This window comes from Mus pahari, chromosome 16 (genome assembly GCF_900095145.1).
Source record: "Mus pahari chromosome 16, PAHARI_EIJ_v1.1, whole genome shotgun sequence".
Lineage (NCBI taxonomy): Eukaryota > Metazoa > Chordata > Mammalia > Rodentia > Muridae > Mus > Mus pahari.
The window spans coordinates 12,909,643-12,937,233 of NC_034605.1; positions in this window are offsets into that span (position 1 = coordinate 12,909,643).

A 27,591-nucleotide genomic window follows, 5' to 3' on the forward strand; every position below is an offset into this window, starting at 1 on the left:
TTGCATTGAATCTGTAGATTGCTTTTGGCAGGATGGCCATTTTGACTATGTTAGTCCTGCCAATCCATGAGCATGGGAGATCTTTCCATCTTCTGAGATCTTCTTCAATTTCTTTCTTTAGGGATTTGAAGTTCTTATCATACAGATCTTTCACTTCCTTAGTTAGAGTCACACCAAGTTATTTTATATTATTTGTGACTATTGTGAAGGGAGTTGTTTCCCTAATTTCTTTCTTGGAGGGTATTTTTTAAATCACATAATTTTCAGCAATTTCTGAGAGCTAAGAAGCAAACCTGGATCTCACTTTTGCCTTATCACTATTCGACGTAACCTTAAATATAGAAATTAAAATAACTGATAGATGATTTTATACTGTGGTACTTTATCAAGAGCTCAAAAATGAACACAGGGTGGATAGAAACACTTATGTTTTTCACAGAAATTTTATATCCGACAACTATGATGTGTGTCAAAATATAGTACTGAATGAAAGAAACAGAGCCAACCCTCAGGAAATAAAGAAACCTTTTCCGTGTGCACATGAAATATTAGATTTCTTACCAACTCATATGAATTCATCTTGGAAAGAGTTTGCTAGTAGCAAGAACACTGGGAGATTTTTTTTGCACTGATTAATTGAACATTTAACAACTTGTTTTCATGTATGGTTTACTCAATTTATATAAGCAATTACTAGATTTGCATGTACAAATGGATGGCGCTGCAAAGCCTAAGGTATTATTTTTTTTATTAGATCCACTAAATTTGAATCAGAAAAGGTTTTTAAAAGTAGCAGTTGGCATCGCTCTCTCTGCTAATGATAAGCAGAGCTCAACACTGTGTAGTTATAAAAAGGGGTATTGGGAAGGTCAGATTGAACAAATAAACTAATTGGATTCGAAGTGCATGAAAATCTTGTTTTCCAGTAAAAAAAAAAAAAAAAATAAAGAAAGAAAGAAAGAAAGAAAGAAAGAAAGAAAGAAAGAAAGAAAGAAAGAAAGAAAGAAAAGAAAAGAAAAGTGCAAGAGGAGCATGAATCTTGATCATGTCCAACCTTGATCAAGGCTAAGTACCTCAAAGTCACAGGGAGTGAGGGAGCTCGCTGTGAAGCATGCCGAGGAGCCTGGTGCTAAAGACATGTGACTTTAGTATGGGAGGTTACTTCTGTATTATTTTTCACTTTTTCATGATGTCAGAGTGAACTTGAGAGTAAGTAACTTCATTAAGATTGTGTCTGTTTGTATCTGGGAATGTGGGCGGGAGAAAGAGCACATGAGTGCACACCCACATAGAGGTCAGAGGTCAGTACTGAGCCACGTCTTCAGTCACCCTCTTTCTCAGAAATATTTAGGCACTTATTTTATTTTTACATAATAGTTTTACTCTCTGAAGAATGTTACACATTACACATGTATATTGATGGTATCTACCACCACAACCCTTCCTCCAACATTTCCCTAGAGACCTCCACCCCACCTCCTTCTACTTCATGGTCACTTTTTATTTATTTTGTTATTCATAATCTCTTCAGTGCAATGAGTGTTGCCTATTTGTACTTAGGTGTCTAGAAATCAACCAGGGCATGAGTAACAGCTGCCACATCTTCCCAACAGAGAGTGACTATTCCCTCCTCAGCAGTCATCAACTGTCAATAGCTTATCCAATAGGGGTGGAGCCATGAAATACCTACATCAGTCATTGTGAAATTTTAATGACCTTGATTTTGTAAGGGACTTGCACAGATACCTCAGCTTCTGTGAGTCAATTTATACAACAGCCATGCCATCCCTAGAAGTCAACAAGTCAATAATTTATACTTCTCCTCTCTTTCACACACACACACACACACACACACACACACACACACACACACACACACGCACACAGAGACATTCTGTGGAATACTTAAACAGAACAGTTTAACCATTTTAGAGTCTCTCCCTTAACCACTACCTGCTACAAAAGGAAACTTACTGGCCAAAATTAGTGCTGTCTTCATCAATAGGGTTTTACCATCTGGATATATACACCATTATTGAACAAGATTTCTCATTCAACCTAGAGTTCATATATTCAATTACCCCAAGGGATTCTTCTGTTTCTACCTCACCAGTGCTAAAATTACAGGCATGTTTTCCAATTCCAGCCAATCAATTGTCAACTGATGATCTAGTACAAGAAACACCATTGAACACTTAACATCTGGTGCTTCCACTTTCTCTAACATTATGGTTAAGTTTGGGCTTTCTAATCACAAATATGTGTTATAAATGGAAACTTAATAACTTATAGTTTGAATCTGAAATTAGCCACAAAGACACTTGGTTTTTGTTTGTTTGTTTTATTAGATATTTTCTTTATTTACATTTCAGATGTTATCCCCTTTCCTAGTTTCTCCTCCTTGGAAAATTCCCTATGCACTCTCCTCTCCCCCTCCTCCCCAATTCATTCACTCCCATTCCTGGTCCTGGCATTCCCCTATACTGGGTCATAGAGCCTTCACAGGACCAAGGGCCTCTCCTCCCATTGATGATCAACTAGGCCACCCTCTATTACATATGCAACTAGAGCCATGAATCCCATCATGTGTTTTCTTTGCTTGGTGGTTTAATCCCAGAGAGCTCTGGAGATACTGGTTAGCTCATATTGTTGTTCCTCCTATGGGGCTACAAACACCTTCAGCTGCTTGGGCCTTTCTCTAGCTCCTTCAGTGGGGACCCTGTGCTCAGTCCAATAGATGGCAATGAGCATCCACTTCTGTATTTGTCAGGCACTGGCAGAGCCTCTCAGGAGACAGCTATATCAGGCTCTTCTCAGGAAGTTCTTCTTGGCATTCAAAATTGTGTCTGATTTTGGTGGATGTCTCCTGCCTGCAATGATTTGAACACTATCCTTTACCTTAAATTCCTATCAGTGTGGTTCTTCCTCATCACAAACCCACATCAGTCAATTAAGTAACCATAGATTGAAACCTATGAAACTATTTCTCAAAATCAATCTCTCTTTTGCAAGTGGATTTTGTAGGTAAGTGCTATTTATGTGGCCACAAAAACACAAAGCAAAACAAATAAAACTTAAACAAATGTATGATATATAGCTATGAAAATATTTATAAGAAAATATAAATATAAATCTTGATTTTGGATGGCACATTGATTTCTCTTTTCAAAAAAAAATTTTGAGACAGGGTTTCTCTGTATATAGCCCTGGCTGTCCTGGAATTCACTTTGTAGACCAGGCTGGCCTTGAACTCAGAAATCCGCCTGCCTCTGCCTCCCAAGTGCTGGGATTAAAGGCATGTGCCACCACGCCCAGCTTCAAAACTTTTTATATTTTTGACAATTTTATATTTAAATGCAATAAAACATAATCATATTGACCTCAATTTCTCCATTCCAACTCTACCCAACACATCTTTTCCCCAATTTCATTATTGTTCTGTTGTTTGATAACTGATTGAGTCGAGTTAGTGCTGCCCATATGTGCATGAGTGTTGGACTATTTACTGGAGCACAGAAAACCTAGTAATAGTCATGTCTTTTACAAAAAGAGTGATTCTTTCTCTTCCAGGAACTGATAATACATGTTTAGCAACTTTCTGTATTTAACAATTCAGTGCCAAGTGTGTTCTATTAAAAGATGTTATATATGCCAAGCTATTGAAATACACTGAAAGTTAAAGCTGGCTTTGAAAATGCATTTTGAAATTGTCAATGTCTCTCTCATTCCACTTTTTTTCAAGTGCACAAATGTTTAATGTAATAAAATTAAAAAATAATAGTGAAAACAAGATATTAATAATATTGTATATGGCTTTATATCTTACTTTGGATTCAGATACTCTAGTCAAGTATTTTAAATTGTTTCAAAACATTTATTTCTAAGTTTTCAAAAGGATTATGTGGACTTTTTACAATGAAGAAGTACATGTGTTTTTAAGAAAGCATCTTCAATAAATGGTGCTGATCTAACTGGCTGGCTGGCTGTAGAAAATTGAAAATAGACCCATATTTGTCACCTTGCACAAAGCTAAGTTCAAGTGGATCAAGGACTTCAACATAAAAGCAGATACACTGAATCTAATAGAAGATAATGTGGGAAAGAGCCTTGAACTAACTGGCACAGGAGGAAATTTTCTAAACAAAATTCCAATGGTTCATGCTCTAAGATTAAGAATTCATAAATGGTTAGCATCTAACAAGATGATCATGTGGTTTTTGTCTTTGAGTTTGTTTATATAGTGGGTTACATTGATGGATTTCCATATATTAAACCATCCCTGCATCCCTGGAATGAAGCCTACTTGATCATGATGTATGATCATTTTGATGTGTTCTTGGGTTCGGTTAGCGAGAATTTTATTGGATATCAACCTGAGTGAAGTAGCTCAATCACAAAAGAACACACATGATATGCACTCACTGATTTGCCCAGAAACTTAGAATATCCAAGATACAATTTGCAAAACACATGAAACTCAAGAAGAAGGAAGACCAAAATGTGGATACTTTGCTCCTTCTTAAAATGGGGGACAAAATACTCATGGAAGGAGTTACAGAGACAAAGTTCAGAGCTGAGATTGAAGGAAGGACCATCCAGAAGCTGCCCCACCCAGGGATCCATCCCATATCCAACAACCAAACCCAGACACTATTGCATATGCCAGAAAGATTTTACTGACAGGATCCCAACATAGCTCTCTCTTGTGAGGCTGTGTCAGTGACTGGCAAATACAGAAGTGGATGCTCACAGTCATCTATTGGATGGAACAAAGTTCCCCTAATGAAGGTGCTAGAGAAAGTACCCAAGGAGTTAAAGGGGTCTGCAACCCTATAGGAAGAACAACAATATGAACTAAACAGTACCCCCCAGAGCTGTGCCTCTACTTGCATATGTAGCAGAGGATGGCCTAAACGGCCATTAATGGAAGGAGAGGCCCTTGGTTTTGCGAAGATCATATGCCCCAGTACAGGGGAATGCCAGGGCCAGGAAGCAGAAGTGGGTGGGTTGGGGAGCAGAGTGGTGGGGAGAGTATAAGGGTCTTTGGGATAGTATTTGAAATGTAAATGAAGAAAATATCTAATAAAACATGGTGTTGTACTAAAAAAAGAATCTATAAATGGGACATCATGAAACTGGAAAGCTTCTGTAAGGCAAAGGACATAGTCAATATCACAAATCAGTAACCTACAGACTGGGAAAAAATCTTCACCAACTCCATGTCTGATAGAGGGTTAATATCCAAAATATATAAAGAACTTAAAAAGCTAACCACCAAAAAAGAAAATAAATAAATAAAACAAAAAACAAAAACATACAATCCAATCAAAAAATGGGGTATAGCACTAAACCAAAAATTCACAACAGAGGAATCCTGTATGGCTGGGAAGCAGAGAAATGCAAATGAAAATGACCCTGAGATTCCAACTCACACCATTCAGAATGGCTAAGATCAAAACCTCAGGTGACAGCAGATGTTGGCAAGGATGCGGAGAAAGAGGAAGACTCCTCCATTGCTGGTAGGACTGCAAACTGGTACAACCACTCTGGAAATCAATCTGGAGGTTCCTCAGAAAATTGGAAATAGATCTACCTGAAATCCCAGCAATACCATTCTTGGGAATATACCCAAAAGATGCTCCACCATGTCACAGGGGCACATGTTCCACTATGTTTATAGTGGCCTCGTTTGTGATAGCCAGAAACTGGAAACAACCCAGATGTCCCATAACAGAAGAATGGATACAGAAAATGTGGTTCATTTACACAGTGGAATACTACTCAGTTATTAAGAACAAGGACATCCTGAGTTTTGCAGGCAAGTGGATGAAACTAGAAAATGTCATCCAGAGTGTGGTAACTCAGACCCCAAATGATATGCATGGTATGTACTCACTAATAAGTTGGTATTAAACAAGAAAAAAAGTGCAGAATACCCAAGATACAGTTCACATAACCCAAAAAGGTCAGCAAGCTGAAGGGCCCAAATAAGGATGCCTCAGTCCCACTTGGGAGGAAGAAGAAAGCAATCACAAGGGGAGAGGGAGGGAGGGACCTGGAAGAGAAAGAGGGGGGAAAGGGGAAACTTATCTTGTATTGGGTAAGAGAAAAGGATTGAAGCCCTGAGGGCCAGAAAGAATGGAAACAGGCACACTCAGGAGGTAGGAGGTGGGGGGAATCTTCCATAATGTACTAGAGACCTTGGAGGTGAGAGATTCTCAGGACTCAAAGGGAGGGACTTTGGATGAAAAGAACTACATTAGAGAGAGGGAACTTACAGAGCCCACCTCCAATAAGAAGACAGGGCATCAAGTGAGGAATCGGGTTGCCATTCCAAAGTCAAAACTCTGACCCATAATTATTCCTGTCTGAAAGAACTGCAGTGATGGAAATGAAGAGGATCCCGAGGAAAGAAGGTCCAGCAACAGGCCCAAAGTGGGATCCAGCTCGAGGGGAGACCCCAAGGCCTGACACTATTACGGAGGCTATGGAATGCTCACAAAAAGGGATCTATCATTGACTGCCATCTGAAAGACCCAACAAGCAGCTGAAAGAGTCAGATGCAGATACTTGCACCCAACCAATGGACAGAAGCTGCTGACCCCTATGGTTGAATTAGGGAAAATCTGGAAGAATCTGAGGAGGAGGGCAACCCTGTAGGAAGACCAGCAGTCTCAATTAACCCCGACACCAGAGATTGCTCCAACACTGAACCACCAACCAGGCAGTATATATATGCCAGCTGCTATGAGGCCCCAACATGTATACAGTGGAGGACTGCTAGGTCTGGGTTCAGTCAGAGAAGATGCACCTAACCCTCAAGCAACTAGAGGCTCCAGAGAGTTTGGAGGTCTCCTGGGGTGTGTGGTGGGGCTATCCTCTTGGAGACAGGGGAACAGGGTAAGGTATGGAATGTAGAACAGTTGGAGGGTGGATTGGGAGGGGAATGAAATCTAGAATGTAGATAGATAGATAGATAGATAGATAGATAGATAGATAGATAGATAGATAGATAGATAGATAGATAGATAGATAGATAGATAGATATAGATAGATACATAGAAGATAGATAGATAGATAGATAGATAGATAGATAGATACATAGATACATAGATACATAGATGATAGATAGATAGATAGATAGATAGATAGATAGATAGATAGATAGATACATAGATACATAGATACATAGATGATAGATAGATAGATAGATAGATAGATAGATAGATAGATAGATAGATAGATAGATAGATAGATTGATAGATAGATAGGAAAAAAGAAAGGAAGAAAGAAAGAAAGAAAAAGAAAGAAAGAAAGAAAGAAAGAAAGAAAGAAAGAAAGAAAGAAAGAAAGAAAAAAAGATTTTTTTTATAAAAAAAGAATGATTATTTAACCTGATCTGATTCTTAGCTACATTTACTCTAGTCTTACACCTGCTATTACTGTGCTTATGCACAATGCAAGTTGCTTGTCAACCAACAGGGTGCAACTCAGTACAAATGGCATGAAGCTGACTTCTTGTCTCTCTAGTATCTCTCCTAGGATCCACATCTACTCAGTCTCTCATAACCATCTGCTGCATGGACTGTGGATTCAGCATGGTCATGCTTACCTTGCCATCAGCATTAACTTCTTTTAAGCAGAGAGCAGGGTTGTATTAGGTGGGTTAGGAAAAATGAGGTGCCAAAATTTCAAAGTAATAATGCCAAGGCTGTTTGTATATTAGCCACATATGAATCTATCCAATTTGTTTCTTCCCTGGAAACTGTGTTCTGTGGATACAGCCCTGGCTTCATGTTTTTCAAATACATTAAGTTATAGATTTTTTTTTCTTCCTCTCATGGCTACCAATCAAGTTAGTCTGGACAATATTGTTGATCAAGCTGTCATCACAAACTCACGATGTCCATAACACTTCATTCAATGGTTAAGCTTCATGGAAATATAACAAGACTGTTCATAATTTCCCTGCTTTTCATAACCAGAGTCTCCCTTCAAAGAAAATCCTTTCCAAATATTATTTGATGTTTGTTGTACACGAGATCCATGACCAAGTTTTGTAAATCAGGCAGTGAGCAGGGAGTCATTTTTCATATAGTGCCTGTGGTACAAAATATTCAGGGCATTATATATTTCATTGTAATTATTGACAAAATAATATTAGCTGAATTTAAGTTATCCTTTTAATAAATAATCTTCAAAACAAATAGTACAGGACAGAGAAATACCTAATTAATAAAATATTTACCTAGCACACACAAATCCCCAGATTCTACCTACAGTACCACAAAAATTAGCCATGGAGACTTGGAGATAAAATACTTCTAAGATGAAGACAGGTAGATGAAGGCTTTCAACATTATCCTCCATTTTATAGTAAGGTCATCTTAATCTATATGAGATCATTTAGAAGAGTGGGTAGGTAGATAGATGATAGAGATAGACGATTAAAGAAAAACATAAATGTAAACATATAGTTAACAAATTCGAATAAAATTCCTCATTTTACAGTTATATTCTAATACAGTTATCTGGAGCTAATGACCTCCAGATGAATGGACACAGTCCTGCTATCTACTCTTAAGCTATTACATTTATTTCTGTAAATATTTCAAGAATTTTTTTTTTGAGTCAGGGTTTCTCCGTAGAGCCCTGGCTGTCCTGGAACTCACTTTGTAGACCAGGCTTGCCTTGAACTCAGAAATCCGCCTGCCTCTGCCTTCCTAGTGCTGGGATTAAAGGCATGCACCACCACCACCCGTCTTCAAGAAATTTTTACATGGATTAATTTTTAAGCAGATGCATGAAATCCAATACAGCTTTTGTTATTGTTGACAGAGTTCTCTATTGCTTTTGAAGTGCAATTCAGAGGTCCCCCATGCTTAGTTCTTTGCCAATTAAAAGCCTGTTAAACTTTACAGAAGAATATTTATATAAACTGTCAAGTCTTTTTTTTTTTTAAAAGCTACTTAGTGAAATAAAAGCTGTGACAATTAGGTTAGTTTAATAGAATGTGCTCTATGTGTCTTCAATATACATCTGTCAAAGAAAGCTTTAAAAGCATTTCAGAAATATATACAAATGTTATCCCTATATGTAGTACAAACATGTAAAGGAAACAGAGAAAGTTTGAAACAAAGGTAAATAGGTAAAGGACCCCTTTGTTCACTGCTTTTGTGTACAATCCATACATTCCCTTTAAAGTACATGATGCCATTGCTATGCTACACAACATATCTGTTTTTATGATGGGGTCTGCATTCCCATAATCTTCCTGTCACATCTTGTGTTTATTTTCTAGAAAAAAAGTTCTCTCTCTCTCTCTCTCTCTCTCTCTCTCTCTCTCTCTCTCTCTCTCTCTCTCTCTCTCTCTTTCTCTCTCAGGAGAAGCTTATTCTGTAAATACGCAATGGCTGTGACTGACAGATGGATGATTGAAGGTCATAGCCAACTGAAGGAGAGTTGTAAATAAATTTATTCCATCAGTTAATTAAGCACATTAGCTTATTAAGGCTTAGGATAGAAGGTCATTTTGTGAATAACATCAACAGATATGCAAACACATGCCTTTAGAACTTAAAAATTTGTTAGTCTTGCTTTTCATCCATATAAGATCCCATCCTAGTCCTCAGCCATATACTAACGGTAGGTTAACTTGGTTCAAATGAAGCTCCACCACTGCAGTTCAATAATCCTGAATTAATACTTATCCCTGTATATCTCAAACCCCTTCTATAAAATGAAAATAAATATAAACCATCTCTTTTGAAGTTACAGGTAAATATTTATCTGTATGGCTAGATAAATAGATGATAGAAATGCATATATGTATGATAGATAGATAATACATAGGTAGAACAATAATAGAAACATAGATGGATGATAAATACATAGGTGATTGACCATCAGATCATTGATAAATAGGTAATACAAGATAGATGGTATATATACCTAGATAGACAGTAGCTACACATATGGTAAGATAGATGCTACATTGATGATTGACAGACATAAATAATGTATAGACAAGCATATTGACTTGGTTAAATCAAAGACATCAGTATATAGACCTAACTTCATTATTATCATTATCATTACCAACAGCCCTACAATCACTGAGTCCTGGGAATGCTGAAAAATGAATGAAATGTTATGCTATAATGTCTTAAATCTGAAGAATGTGTCTGAGGCTGAGATGTATTCAATAAAGGAAATTAAAAATGTCTTATTAAAGATAAGAAGAGCTGATAATGGTTACTGAAGTGATTAATAAGAAAATTAATAAATCAAAATATCTCTGGAATTTTATTAGACTTTATGAAACCTGCCAAACCATTTCTACAGGACTAAATAACAGAATATTCCCGTGAAGACAGAGTAGGTTGACTCTTGCCTGTCTACTTTGAGGTTAACAAATAATAGGATATAAACTAACAGCACTGTCCAATTTTAATTGCATTTCTAATGAGATAAATCTAAATAATCTGAAATATAGGGGAAAATCTGACATATTATTAGCAAGAATTTTCTAGGAATAAAGCCCAAATGCTGACGACATCAGACAATCAGAAAAATTCCAAATATATAAAACCATAGAGCCAATATTAACTTGTTATTGTTAAATACTATTTAATATGTACTGAGCAAATATACAAAACAGGGTGTATGGTATGAGAGAAAAATCCATTTTCAACAAAATACAGGTACTCATTTTAAAATTGTAAATGACTACTATCAGCTCAATTGATGATAACTTTATATTACATGACACAAAGAAGGATCACTGGCTCTACACAGTATATATAAGTGCATCTATGTGTATGACACTATTCATGTGTATTGTGCTCTCAAAAGTGCTTTCTCTGTTTATGCATTCAATTTCTGTTCTATGTGTGCAAGTGTCTTTGTAGCTATATATGCAAATGTGTGAACATGGTGTGGAGGTTAGAAGTAAATATTGACTATTGGCTATCATCACTTTCATATGTGTACATAATCTGTGTGTCCTTGGCTATCCTGTAATGCTCTCTGTAGTCCAGGCTGGCCTCAAACTCAGACATCAACCAGTCTCTGCCTACCGAGGACTGAGACTGAAGGCATGCACCACTCCAGACTCGGTTTCCACGAGAGTCTCTCTGTCTCTCTGTCCTGACTGTCTTCCCACCTTCACTCCTTCTCCCCTCCCTGAATATCTCTTTTTCTCTCTCTCTCTTCTCATCCCCCTTCTTCAGTTGTCAATTTCTAAAGATATAGTGACTTAAACTATAAGTTGTTAGAAATGTTTTATCAATCCTTACATTATTCCTATAGTACGTACTTTTATCATAACCAGAAAGATTACAATCCCTAAAAACCTGTTAGGGTTTATAAACAATCTCACTCATATAGTCATTTTTGATTCATGATTTATGCATCCTTGAACAGAACATGCATTTTTTTTCAAAGCTGAACCCATCATTCTATGTAATTCAATTAGTTTATATATGATAATTAATATATTTTTAAAAAGTGTGTATAGTTTAGTTTTTTTCTCATAGCTGGCAAACATGGTGAACTAAATAATGTCTCATGGATTAAAACACCATTGGTAGAAGTATATCTTTATTCTTAGTTTTGTTTATTTTTCTAGAGATGTTTTATGGCCATTCTGTAGAAAAACACATGGATATAGACTACCATATTTTTTATTGGATTGGCCCCCTTTTCATTTGGAACCTGCGTTTGATGTTAAAACGATGGTTGTTACTTTCATGCCTTGCTTTAGTCTGAAAACCTCACTTTCTTATTTGGAAAAGGTCTATTGTAAATAATACTTCGGTAGAAACACATTTTATTCAGTAATAAACACTTATTTTTAACTGTTTATCACTTGACATTTCTTGTATAGATAGATTTTTAATAATGACTGGTCTTTTTGTCACATCTATACTGCCTATATTTAAGGCACTGATTCCTCATTTGAGGCACCAATACATTGAATATAACTCAGATTCACCAACCACGAGTTGGTATCTCATAACAAAACAAAGCACTTCCATTTGGTTCCATTTAACCACAAGTGGGCTCAGATTTGAGCTTACTTTTCCCTGTCTTCTTTTGTCATTGTCTGACTATTCTGAAAGTGAGTCTGTACCTACTTGAATACTGTCTTGGGAATCTGTCTGTCCACAGTTCTATGTGTGTATATCTGCATCTGAATGTGTCTCTCTGCCTGGGTGTGTCCCTTGATAATAAAGGACTTTTCTTTCTTTTATATTGGAAATCACAAAAAGTATCACATGGGAAAGAAATGCTGTACAATTTACATAAATCTTTAAAAGAGTTTTTACAAGGGTTTAAATAACTGACTCCAGTTAATCCCAAAGGATGCATGCAACAGCATTACTGTAAACATCATTGTTAATAAAGCAACACTCTTAGGTTGATTCAACATTTATGACAGATATTCATTTCATAAAATTGCTTTCAACTTGTATATGATGTTTTGTTAATCTATTATCATAGAACATTTACAAGCACACATACGCTACCTTTAGGTCAAAGGCATAGAAAACTACATAACAAGATCATTGCTATTCGTTATCTTATATTGATTACATGTAAAATCCAAAAAAGTAATGTTGGTGGTTATATTGTTCTCTTACAGGTAGATAAAACAAATGGGCTAAATTAAACATCACAATAACAGTGTTACACTTAAACCTCAAGGTGAGTTGTTAACATTGGCTGTGAGGGTCAATAGTTTTAGTCCCTTTGAACGTAGGAGACATTTTTATCACAATGCATTGCCACACTATTCAATATATATTTTTCATTCTTTTAACTTCTTTTATTAACTGTTATCTATCCATTTCCCACCATATAAACATGTTCATAATTTAGCTATTTTCTATTTTTACTACACACTCCAGTGATGATAACAGATACTATGGGTTTGCTGCAGTTTGCCATCTACAAGTGTCATCAACTGTTGCCTTACTTAGGAGCCGATTAACAGCTAAGATTAGAATTTGGAGGTTTCTCTACCCCATCAACAGTAATATTTGTTTAAGGAAAATGGTTCTAAGGATTCAAATTCTTTTTTATTAGATATTTTCTTCATTTGCATTTCAAATGCTATCCCCAAATTCACTCTCCCCACCCTGCTCCCTAACCCACCCAGCCCCAATTCAAATTCTATTTTTTTCATTTTTTATTAGATATTTTCTTCATTTACATTTCAAATGCTATCCCGGAAGTCCCCTATACCCTCCCCTGCCTTGCTCCCCTACACACCCACTCCCACTTCTTGGCCCTGGCGTTCCCCCTGTACTGCAGCATACAAAGTTTGCAAGACCAAGGATTCTCTCTTCCCAATGATAGGCCACCTTCTGCTACATATGCAGCTAGAGACATGAGATCTGGAGTTACTGGTTAGTTCTTATTGTTGTTCCACCTATAGGGTTGCAGACCCCTTCAGTTTCTTGGGTACTTTCTCTAACTCCTCCATTGGGAGCCCTGTGTTCCATCCTATAGATGACTGTGAGCATCCACTTCTGTATTTGCCAGGCACTGGCAAACGCAGACAGTATTGTATATGCCAGCAAGATTTTGCTGAAAGGACCCTGATATAGCTCTCTCGTGTGAGGCTATGCCAGTGCCTGGCAAATACTGATTCAAATTCTTAAGTCAAGACACTAATATACGTTTGATGGCTAATGATGGTATATCACTTCAACTGTTATGCTGTTACTTAACAGGTGCATATTCTAAAATATCAACCCCTCACTTACTGGTTATGGGGCATTGATATTATCTTGTTTGTCTTTTGTAAGACACTGGGTGGGAAGTTCTTCTCAGTTTAACTGGAGACTCCAGTTAGATAGATAGCACGTTTTTAAAATCTATTTTTTCTTTTTTTATTAGATATTTTCTTTATTTACATTTCAAATGTTATCCCCTTTCCTCGTTTCCCCTCCAAAACACCCCTATCCTCTAGCCCCTCCCCCTGCTCACCAACCAACCCATTCCTGCTTCCTGGCCTTGGCATTCCCCTACACTAGGGTGTTGAGCCTTCACAGGACCAAGGACCTCTCCTCCCATTGATGACCGACTAGACCATCCTCTGCTACATATGCCATCATGTGTATTCTTTGGTTGGTGGTTCAGTCCCTGGGAGCTCTGGGGGTACTGGTTAGTTCATATTGTTGTTCCTCTTATGGGGCTTTAACCGCTTCAGCTCCTTGGGTCCTTTCTCTAGCTCCTTCATTGGGAATCCTGTGCTCAATCCAATGGTAGGCTGCAAGGATCCACTTCTATATTCGTCACCCACTGGTAGAGCCTCTCCAGAAACAGCTATAATAGGCTTCTGTCAATAACTTGTTGGCATCCACAAAAATGTCTGTGTTTAGTGATTGTATATGGGATGGATCCCTGGGTGGAGCAGTCTCTGAATGGTCTTTCCTTAAGTCTCTGCTCCATACTTTGTCTCTACAATTCCTTCCATGGGTATTTTGCTCCCCCTTCTAAGAAGGATCAAAGTATCCACACTTTGGTCTTCCTTCTTCTTGAGTTCCATATGGTTTGTGAATTGTATCTTGGATATTCCAAGTTTCTGGGCTAATATACATTTATCAATGAGTGTATACCATGTGCATTCTTTTGTGATTGGGTTACCTCACTCAGGATGATATTTTCTAGTCCCATCCTTTTGCCTAAGAATTTCGTAAATTCATTGTTTTTAATAGCTGAGTAGTACTCCATTGTGTAAATGTACCACATTTTCTGTATCCATTCCTCTGTGGAGGAACATCTGGGTTCTTTCCAGTCCCTGGCTATTATAAATAAGGCTGTGATGAGCATAGTGGAACCTGTGCCCTTATTACATGTTGGAGCATCTTCTGTGTATATGCTCAGGAGTGGTATTAGTGAGTCCTCCAGTAACATCCTTAGGCATCAGGGAAATGCAAATCAAAACAACCCTGAGATTCTACCTCACACCAGTCAGAATGGTTAAGATTAAAAACTCAGGTGACAGCAGATGCTGGTGAGGTTGGAGACAAAGAGAAATACTCCTTCGTTGCTGGTGGGATTGCAAGCTGGTACAACAACTCTGGAAATCAGTTTGACGGATCCTTAGAAAATTGGACAGCACTTTTTATAGATCTAAAAAACTTGTTTGTTCTTGAAATGTATTTACAAGCAGGACACATTCTGTGATCTACTGGATGGATGTCTACTAACAAACTTTTGTCTCACTGCTCTGTAATTATGTTTCTCACACATAAGGAAGGACAATGGAGATCAATGTGATCATCCCAAAAGTGGCTCATGATACGTTGCTTCATATCATGCATTTATTTTAAGAAGAACATTTTTTAAGAAACTAAAAATAAAAGTCGCTAAATTTAAAACTATACCTAATATACAGGAGCAGTTTCCATCTGGATAATGTATGTAATTCCATTCTTTGAAGTGATAATTATTGGTCTTAAGAAAGTAATTGAGGATAAAAATACAAAAAGCATTCTCAAATTAAGGGTTTAACTGCAAAATTCAAGTATCTGAGTGTCTTAGAGATGCCTGTGAAGAGACATTTGTGCTGGACTCATGGGAGAAACTGGGGCAGAAAATAGTAATGACTTCTGCTTGGTCAGTTCATTCCATTTCTCTTTTTCTTAGTCCTTTTTGGCCTGTGATAAGTCAGTGATCACATTTAATGCTCTTTTATATTCGGCTCCTAACAAAACATGCTTCAAATATAGATTATGTTCCATGTCTAAAACATACCACCAAAGCAAGCAAGGTGGTTCATGTGAGTAATGGAGACAGGTGCTCAGGAGTCTGTTTCAGGCAGATGGCCCTGTGTTTGACAGAAGCCTAGGTTACAGTGTGAAACCTGTCTAAAAATATAATTAATTAATCAAACATTAAGACTATATGTAAACCTCTAGAAAGACGCATATGGTGAAACTTTACATTATGTCTGTAATTCTTTAATGTGATCAGCATGGACTGCTATTGTGAAGAGTTGAATGAAGCCTCCCTGGACCTGGTTTTCTTACCAGGGAAAGCAGCAACTTGGTATATCCAAGCCAGGCTGACTTGGACATCATGACTGTTAAACACAGACAAAAACTGCATCCAGTATCTCAATGAATATTAGTTTCATGTGTATTGATAATATAAACCTGCAGGTCTTTAAAGAAATGGGTAAAGAAAATATACAATTTTCAGTTATAAGAAACACTGTATAATATATAATGTGTTTTATAATGTATATATGGAAAAACAGAAGTCAAGAGGATTCCATTTCCTGATACCAAATCAAGGCATTTTTATTCTTGTAAACTATTCTTTGTGGAGTTGCAAATACCATCATTTGACTTAGGATTTAGTAATAAAACTAGCTATTTAAAAGAAATAATTTGGGGTTATTTATTTTCAGTTTTAAAATCTCCTATTTCCACTAGGTATATCCTAGATGTATTCACTTTAAATATGCTAAAAACACACAAAATATTGAAAGTTTCTGGCATTCATTAAATATGTTCTAAGCAATCAGTGTGTCTTTTAATATGTACCATAGATGCCAGCCTCAAAACAAACACTAGAGTGATATGTATATATCCATCTTCTTAGACATTGTTAAAACTGAGATATAAATTGGGCATTGCTTCCAGAATGACAAACACCTGGGTGATGTCGGTTTTGCACATAATGCCAGCACAGAGAACCCTAAGGAGGGAGTGATCACTGGGCATCCAGTGAGACTGGCTCTCCCCCATAGCCACATGGGTATGTCAAACATATATAGCATATACGCAATACTCTACCAACTAACTTTAAAAAAGAAAATACATCTTAAAACTATTGGTGGTGCTCTTTTGAAATGCAATTGAGCCTGATAATATCATTCTAAATAATTTATGCAAGTTTTCCTTAACCATATTTCTCATCGACCAACCACACAGGAAGCAATCTTCAGAAAGTCTGAGTTCCTTCTCATTTTCACATTGCTTTATTCCCTGTTATTTAATTTTGTTTTTTTTTTTTAAATTATTTCTAATACTCTCCCAGAGGTTTAAAACACAGTTCTGCCCTATGCGTAGACATGTAGCTGCAGGCATCTGGCTCCTGGAAGAATCTCACAGGAAGGTCTGATGGTTGCAGAATCTGCTAGAGCCAAGACTTCAGTTAACACTTAACCACAGAGGCCTGGCTAAGAGCTGCCTGTGTTCTAGTACACAACATGTTCTACCAAATAGTCCTGTCTAGCAAAAAGTGCATTGCAACTGTGTACTGAAGTGTATGGTCACCTGCTCATTCAAAGATTCTGCTTGCCAGACCTGAAAAGGGGAACAATCTGTCACAATCAAAAGGAATTCCCAATTCCATTCTGCTCATAATTTTATGACCATATTACAGTTCTTCTTTTTGCATCTGTCTTATTCTTTATTCTAATTCCAATGTTTGTAATTTACGTGATATAATTGATGGTCTTTAGTATGACAATGAGCAATTAAGAAATGCAGGCCTTGGTGTTCCTACAGATACAAAAATATCCCACATTCTAAGCTGTATTTTCCCAAGGCCGTTATGAGAAGGGAAAACACAAGTCTAAAATTTCTTATTAAAGGCAAAAGAACTTTACTTATGGAAAAGTTTCAATTTTAGAAACAAAACCTGTAATTGAGAGAGGATGAAATAGTTTATATTCTTCTTGCACAAGAGGTTTGAAATATGTATAAACTGTGGGGTGGGGGCTAATGTATATTATTTGGCATACTTACTTTAATATGAAAAGAATACTCAAAATCTCTACTCCCTCAATCGTATTAACTATAAAGATAATACATGTTCTATAGATCTCACAAATGTGAGGCCATTATGTTCAGTAAAACAAAGCGGTTTTATGAAAAGAAGTAATGTAATCAGAGGGACGTTCCCTGCCTCTGTGCTCTCTGTAGGAGACTTAGGAACCATGCTCTGCTGGGCATGGCTTCTGGCACCATTCTGGCCCTGAGCCTCAATGGAAGTTGCTTTCAGCCTTGTTAAGGTGCAATAAGGTACTGGGTTCATTCTTCGGGGTGTCAGATTCTTTACTCACCTGCCTAACCAGTGTTCTACATGATTTTCTTCAGTGTAGTTTTATCTGTGGTTTGGATCTCCATCTCACCCACCCTTCCATCCTCATGTGTTTGTTACTGAACCATATAATTAACATTTACAGAAGGCCATCAGGCTTCCACAGATGCACCTGGGTGAGATTAGTTCACTGCACTACAGCCTGCACAGAGTGAGCCAGTCTTTCCCACAACCTGGCTGCTTGCCCTGGTTTCTCCCTGACTCCTCTTATCTACTGCATACATTAGTTATTCAATTTCATATTGTCTACTTCCTGTCACTTAGCTCTTTTGTTTCAGTTTGTCTTATTTCTCAAAACAGTACCTAGAGTTCATCGATTATACTTTATGACAAAACTGGTATTCATTGTTTAAATTTTTTGAAAAGGTCTGTGAGGCTTGTATTTTAATTTCTTGCATGTTATTAATGGCATTTATATGGATTAAAATGGATGGAGAAGACCATAGAGTCTTCTGTCTGCATGAGACACTGATGGTATCATTTGTATAAAGGGCAATATGGGAGTCAAAATCAATGGATGAATTTCTTCATATGATACAAAGGTGTAGTCATAACTTTCTGGCATTCAAGACCATGGGCAGTTGCAAGGAAGGGCTCACATTTGCCATTTGCCTAAAAATCTGATAACAAAACTAGGTATTCAAAAAAGAAAAGACTGTCATTTCTCACATTTAAAACAGGTCACTCATTTTCTCTTAGATATTAAAGAAAAAAACCTAATGAAGCATTGAGTTCCTAAATAGTTACAAATTATCTCCAGATATCTGAATGTTGGAAGGGTATGATAGCACATTCCTATCATCTTGGGAGATGAAAGCAGAAAGATCGGGAGTTCAAGGTCATCCTCAGCGACACAGAAAGCTCATGGTTAACCTAACCTACATGAGACCTTCTCTCCAAAACCCAAACAAGCAACAATGATAAAACAACATCTATATTACTATAAATATAGCTATCATAGTAAAGTTCAGACAAATTACTCAGAAATAGACAAATTATGATCCATGTACATATAACCCTGTGCCTTTTCTTTTATTATTTTTTATAATCATCTTTTCAAGCTAGGCATTCTGCTGTGAGGCATGTATCTGGTTGAACACACTGATATTATCTCTGAAATGGTAATTACCAGGGGAAAGTTTAATTATGAAAGTGGGAATAACATAAAAATCTAACAGCCATGTCTACTTGTGAGTGGGCCGTGAGAACAGGCTCAGAGCAAAAGACAGCATTTCAATTTTAATGTTGCCACTGTGACAGGATGAGATGCATACACCTAGCCTTCATTCCTAAGGTATCAGCAGTTGTGTTTATGTGTATATGTGCATGTGTGTGTGCTTGTGTGTGAGTGTTTTGTGCTGTGTGCCATGCATATGTATGTGTTCATTTGTATGTGAGTCTGTGTGTGCTTATATTTATGTGTGTGCAAGTGAAGCCAGATAATAGACACAGGGTGTCTGCTGTCTCTCTCTATCTTAGTTTTTGGAATGTGGTTTTCCATAGAACTTGGAACTCAGCAACTCTGCTAGACTGGCTACCAGTGAACACCAAGAATCTTCCTCCAACACTGGGATTACAGGTCCAGTGCACATTCCCCACAGTTGGCTATTGAATGTACATCACAAGGATATGACCTTGGGCCCTTCTGCTTGTGAGACAAGAACTTTGCACACGGAACCATAGCCACAGCATTGATTCAGCAGTTACTTTGGTCCACATGAATTTTTGAAAGGTTTAGTTATTACTTAGAAATAGTGTCAAGAGTTTATTTGACCATAGCATTTACGTTTGTCAGTGAGATGGCGGTATTAAGGCTGTCCAGGAAGCCAATTTCAGGGACCTCGGTGGCTTGGCTTATATCTTCCTCAGTTGCTGGTTGAGCAGACAAGCAAGCAAGCACCTCAGAAGTCAAAGAGCAACTCTTAACGGAGCCAAGTCCATACAGTCTCTGATTCAAGAGAGGATGACAGTCTGTGGGTCTGTGCCATGCATCCCTCTGCTAAGCTACTCTGCCTAGTCCAGAAAGTGTGTCTCCCTAGAAACCTTCTCATTTGATTAATGGAAAGCAGTTTTAGCAATACCATGGCAAATCATGAGCACGGTCATATCAGTACCTCAGAGGGTGTGGCAGAGAGGATGCAGCCATAAGGGAAGATGCACCAGGAAACTAACCCTTGGAAAGTCAGGAGCATGGTCTTTCTGCTGTGCTTCGGATACATGCTGAAAATACCACCTATACATACAAAAAGGAGAATAAAATGAAAAACAAATAAAATGGATCTGGTCAGCTGTTCTACATGAGGGGACCAAAGATGAATCATGGCTTCTGCTTCTGAGCAGAAGTCTTTTTAATTGTGTGTGGAAAAGAAACAAGTATTTAGAGATGTTTTTAAGTACAGATTTCACTTATCTTTGGCAGACACTTTTAATTAACTGTTGTAATGAGATTTCTGGGCAGAAAATAGACATATATAAAGTTATAGATCATACAATATCAACATACTGGAGTGTGATATAAACAATAAAAGGAATTTTAAAACTTACAAGGAAAATATTGCTGAAAAAAAGAGTATAAAATAAATTTGTGTCTGGGAAGATGGTTCAGTATATAGAGCATTTATGGCAAAAGGATGAGAATCAGAATTTGATACTCAAATCCCACATAAATGTCTATGTTCACATGATATCTCAACTGTAAGTCCATCACTCAGAATACCAAGACAGGGCATCCCCAGAGCAAGCTTGCTAGCTATGTTAGCCTGATCAGTGAGCTCTGGGTTTACTTGAGAGAGCCTGCTTCATGAATAAGGTGGAAAGCAATTGAGGAAGACTGGCAACCTCATATTCCAGTCTGGGTCTCCACACATGTGAGCATACTTACACATACACAAGTGCACTTACACATGTGGACAGAAATAGACACATGGATGTGTGTCACACAAACATACAAATATCCACATTGACATTATTCTACATGGGAAAGACCCCAGGGAAAAAAATGAGCCAATTAAGAAAAGAAACTTAAATACAAAAAAAAAAAAAAAAAAAAAAAAAAAAACCTGTCAAGACTAAAGAGGCTCATCTTGTGAAACCTGACCTGTAATATATCTATAATACAAGATAGGTAAATCACAATAGAACATGAAAAGTGTCTCTTGCAAGATCATGTGCAGAGTAATCCATGCAAGACTCAATCCCCCCACCTAGCAACTTCAGGCCAACAGTCTCGTATTTCAATCTCCTTATCAGGAGTATGATGACATGTTAGCTAAATTACTCTCCTTACCCGAGAACTACAACACAGTTTACTCAGAATCAAAGGAAAAAGAAGAAAAGGAGGAGGAGGAGGAAGGGGAGGAGGAAGATCATAGTCCTCTTTCAACAGTTCTGAAATCTGTGAGCCTCTGAAACTCAAAATGTTTGATACAGATGACAATACCATCTATAACCTGAGCTCCCATGGTGCTCCTTCTCATCATTTACAAGACTGCCAGCAGCTGCAGGAACTTGTCACAAACTCTGTGTGTGTTGGGGGGAGGGTTGGAGTAGCATTACAGGAGATAATAAAGGACTCCCTAGCTCATTTACATTTACAGATAACACTGCTGAATAGAAAACCTCCTTCCCTGATCAAGTTCTGAAACTGTTGAAAGTCAGAGCTCTGCACACCTGACCCTGTAAGTTTTAAGGACACTTCATTTTGCACCCGTCCTTCTGGTGATTTGTCAGGCCCTACTTTGGGAATTTTCAGCGTTGTTCTTCATACCCTGCTCCTCTCTGTGTTAGCAGACTTTACTCCTGTCACATTCATTCCCCTTGTTCCCCTGACACAGTAGTAGACACACCCCAACTCAAGAACTTTTAGACAAAGCACTTTTGTCTCCCAACTACCCACCCTCTAAAAACAGTCTAGTCTTGAGAGGACGTTGAAAGCCAACTTTCCCACTTGACCTCTTCACCCTAACCCACAGACCATACCCTCCATTTACCTAATAATCTCATTCCTCTTCCTAGATTTGTGTTTCTATGTAGTACTTGCACACTGACTTCTTATACTTATTTTATTTGGTTTATTTCACAGTAATATATATATATATATATATATATATATATATATATATATNATATATATATATATATATATATATATATATATATATATATATATTAGTTATATATACAGTTATATATATCTATATATAGTTATATATAGATATATGTGCATATATGTATACATTTATATGCATATGTATCACACATATTTTACATACACATATATGCATATATACATAGATATAAAATTTTGTGATGTGAGACCTATGTAGAAAGTTGCTAAATGATTAAACATTTGAATACCTTAAGGCTTGTGAATGTCTTCTTATGAAAAAGTACAACTTTAGGACATTATGGATATACCATAAGCAAAAGTTTTAATTATGTTTTTCTAATGTATCCATTTATAAGTGAAAGATTGATTCCTGAGTAAGTATTTACTTGCTACAAAAAGAAAACTTGCCAAATTCCAACTGACTTCATTTTCTATTTTTTCTTTTTTGTAAAGTGGAGTGTATTTTGAATTGTAGCAGGTCTCTCATTAACAACAGAGTTCAAAAACATTTACCCTCACGCACATATTTTATTGAGGCATGCTTGACAAATAAAAGAAAAAGGTTAAGATGTATAATATTGAAATATACTCAAACATACTCAAAAACTAAAAATAATTGTATGGGAGGTGGACAGCTTGATGACTTTATATATGTAAACATCATGAAGCAGACATTAAGAGTAAGATAATTTGCATATACTCATCTACAATTAGCTGTGTGTGTAGAAATCACCTTGAAAAATCATTTCTTTTGCAGCCTACGTATAGCCACTATATTTTATGCACATATAAAATGGGAAAAGTAGGGTCACAGTGGACTAGGGTAATGTGCTCCCTTCTCCCGTTTTTACTAACGAAGTTTCCTGAGCACTGTGAATGGGATTGGAAATACAGTATGACATAGGTTGGTCTTTCAGAGCTGACATTCAAATGGCGATGAAATAGAAATCTATAACCACACTTATAAAATCAATAAAGGAAAATAAATTCTTATCTAAAATGAAATGGAAGCCATTATTGTAAAGAATCCTGGGCAGTGTTCTGCCTGCATGCCCTCTGCGTGAGCTGCAAACTCCACTCTAAATAAATGACTGTCTCTATACCTCTCTCTCTCTCTCTCTCTCTCTCTCTCTCTCTCTATCTATCTATCTATCTATCTATCTATCTCTCTCTCTGTGTATTAACTACCCTTTTCTTGAAAGCAACAGAATTATAGATATAAATGCATATCATCTTTTAAAAAAATATTCAATTTTTTTCCAAATTCACATTATAGACAGGCAAGGGCATTTTTGCATATAATTCTTGTTTCTGTGTTATCTCATTCAATCAAGTTATAAAAGAAGAATGTAATTTTATAGACAAAATGATAAATTCAGCCAAAAGTGCCTAGCTACAACTTTCCATCCTAGCTCTAATGTTATTTGTGCAAATATGAAAAATTACCTTATTGCTCTGTAGTGAAGTAAAACTATAACTTCATATTCTCTGTTGAATTAATAGCAGATTTGTTTCCTAGGAAATGTTTTCTTATTTTCTCATGAGGTTCCCAGTAGAATCAGAATTTTCAACTTGAGATGACACAATATACTCATTTCAAAGATTTTCATAACATGTTAATAGTTCAGGGATTATGTAATCAAATAGTCAGTTATTACAGGCACATCAATAGTGTCATATATATGGTCCATGGAAATTATTATTAAAAGAGAATATTTTGAATTTCCTCTTCACCCAAATTTTTTATAAGTGTTAAGACTACACTGATACTATTCAGACCTCTTTATATCTTCTAGGAAAAAAAGCTCAGGAAGGCCAAATTTTGTGATGAGTGATGTTGCAAAAGAAAGCTCTAGGTCTGTCTACAGCCCACATTTGGAGATAGAGATAATCTTCAATGTTAGAGCAATCCCTGCTATGTGCAAGGTGCTGAGTTCAAACCCCCCTTCAACTCCACAAACAAAAATATAAAATCTAAATTATTTCTGGAGATAATTGTTTCCATGCTTTAAATGAGCTACAAATCCAATGACATAATAAAATGGGTCAAGTGGACTCCAAGATACATATTTATTAGCAATCACTATTAATGCTATTAATAGTGAACTAATGTAACATGGTCTAAATTATATTTAGAATTGTTTTATAAAATATAAGAAAATATGCAAAATTAATAGTGATTAGGCCAAGGTGATTCTTTTTACATTTCTCTATTTTCTAACCATCCTAAGTTACCTAGCTTCTAACATGGAAAAATACAATAATAATTTTAATGTGCATTTTACATTTTAATTTACTTTTTCTATATTAGCTTTTTGTTCAAACAAATCTCTCATTTCTGGTGTGGATAATGCATTCACAAGTATTATTTAATATGTTTTAATATGTGAATAAGTGCTTTTAACAAAATATTTACAGATATTATAACTTATCCCATTTAAATTTTATAATATGATTTTGTCAAAAGTAGTTTGACAAATTGAATGCCCCCTTACTAAAATAGAGCATTAACAAAAATACATTTGAATATGGAGGTTCAGGAAAGGTTGGGGCTCAGTGGGTAAGGATATACTTAGGCCTACTGCAACTGGATGTCCTGGGGTGGAGTGGTACCCAAGAAGGGCTTCCCCATCTCTGAGGAGAAGGGGAGGGATAATGGGGGAGGGATTTTAAGAGTGGGCCTGGGAAGAGAGAAGGGCTTAGGGGGCATGCAATTGGGATGTAAAGTGAATAAACAAATAAATCACATCATAGTTTTTGGTATAATTGAGATACTAGATGGGCCTTTGTCTTATTTATTTAAAAAATATAGTATATAAACAAGTTTTTTCCTAACTACCTACAATTATCAGAGGCAAGGGAATATATATATATATATATATATATATATATATATATATATATATATATGAAGACTTTATTACCTGAAGAACCATCATGAAATATGTAGCCTAGAAAATGGACAGTATCTTGTTTTAATGTTTGAATCCTCATAGATTCCATATGGGGTTTTGAAATATGGTTTTGTAATCAACCAAAGAGAAAACATACAATTTCCATAGTCATCCTCCATTACCTCGATCATCAGCTAGACCTTGATCAACCATAACTGGACTGGTTCCCAACACGCTGAGACAAATTTCTGTCTCCTGTGTAGAACTCTCGTGACACATGGAAACTGATCTCTTGTCATTGCTCCTTCATAGTACCAATAGGTTGGTCAATAACTCATTTCCATCCTGAGTCTTATGGACTCTTGGGTCTTCTGAATGCCATTTATCCGGAGTAAGCAGTATGGGTTTCTTCCTTGATAAACTTAGTGGGATCCACAGAAAAGACCGAGTTCTGAGTTTGCTTCCTCTTAGCACTTATAGGAGAGGAATCTGCCATCCATTACGGATCAGAAGCCATACCTTCCCCGTAGTCAACACAGAAAACTTCCTATGCACTGACTTAGGACACCAGAGCCAAACATTGCATTTCAGATCCCAGGTGATATCATGCTATTACTTGCCAAAAGAGTGAAATGTTTCATACCAACATAAAATAAAATCATATTGTCATAGCAGGAGCATTGTAATAAATTCCATAATGGAATGCCTTCATCAAGGTTTCTATTCCTGCGCAAAACATCAAGACCAAGAAGAAAGTTCGGGAGGAAAGAGTTTATTCAGATTACCCTTCCACGTGGCTGTATACCCATTCCTTGCCAGCAGGTCCAGGCAAGTGGAGAGAGGTCCTGGTCCCAAAGAGGTCTCTCCAAGGCTGAGTTGGAGAGTGTTGATGGCCAAAAAGAAACACACCTAGCCAGGAGTCTTGTCAAAGCAGGAACTCAACTCTATGGCATCAGTCTCTCACTTACATAAGTTCTGAACATAGGGAGGGGGATTTGGGGGGTAAGATGATGTAGGAGGCAAGGAAGGGTGGCAGAGGGTATGGCAAAACTCTACATCAGCAACAGCAGGGCAGAGGCAGGTCCAAACAGGTCATGCTGAGTCACCATGATATGGAAGTGACTGAGACAGGTCTCAAAACTTGAGCCAAGCTCGGGTTTGTCCTCAAGGCCCAAACCAGGGCCAAAATGGGACCCAACAGCTGTTCATCACCAAAGAAAGTCAGGACTGGAACTCAGGCAGGTCAGGAAGCAAGAGCTGATGCAGAGGCTATGGAGGGATGTTACTTACTGGCTTGCTTCTCCTGGCTTGCTCAGCTTGCTTTCTTATAGAACCCAGAACTACCAGCCCAGGAATGGCACCACTCACAGTGGGCCCTCTCACTCTTGATCACTAATTGAGAAAATGCCTAACAGTGGGATCTCATGGAGGTATTTCCTCAAGGGAGGCTCCTCTCTCGATGATAACTCCAGCTTGTGTCAAGTTGACTCACAAAACCAGCCAGTACTACTGTCCCTTTGTCAATTTGACATATAAACACATCACTATTAAGCCTCAATCCTTATTTTCTTATTCATCCCCAAGATATAAGTAACTTTAAAAGTCCCATAGTCTTTACAAATTCTGACATATTAAAATGTCTATCCCTTTAAAATACCCATCTCTTTTGAAATTCAGTCTTTTAATAATTAAAAGTCTCTTAACTATGGGCTCCACTAAAATACTTTCTTACTTCAAGAGGGAAAAATATCAGGGCATAGTCACAATCAAAAGCAAAGTCAAACTCTAATTGCCCAATGTCTGGTATCTACTCAAGATCTTCTAGGCTCCTCCAAGGGCTTCAGTCACTTTTCTAGCTCTGCCCTTTGTAGCACACAACTTCTTTTCTAGGCCCCAGCTGCCTGTACTCCAGTGCTGCTGCTGTTCTTTGTGGTCATCTCATGGTACTGGCATCTCCAAAACACTGCTGTCTTCTGCTGCAACTGGACTACACTTTCACAAATAGCCTCTCATAGGCTGTTTACATGGTCCTAAGCCTCAACTTCTCTGAATGTCCCCTTTAGTCCTGGGCCTTCAACTGCCACTAAGGCTGCACCTTCACCAATAGCCTCTGCTGGCCTCTCACAGTGCCAAGCATCAGCTGCTAACTCCTCATGTTTTAAAGTCAGTATGGATGCTCTCATCCAATCATTGGGCTGAGCACAAAGTCCCCAATGAAGGAGCTAGAGATAGGACCCAAGGAGCTGAAGGAGCTTGCAACCCCATAGGAGGAACAACAATATGAACCAACCAGTACCCCTAAAGCTCCCAGGAACTAAATCACCAACCAGAGTGCACATGGAGGAACACACAGTTCAAGCTGCATATATAGAGGATGGTCTTGTTGAACATCAATGGGAGGAGAGGCCCTTGATCCTAAGAAGGCTTGATGCCCCAGTGTAGGGGAATCCCAAGACAGGGAAG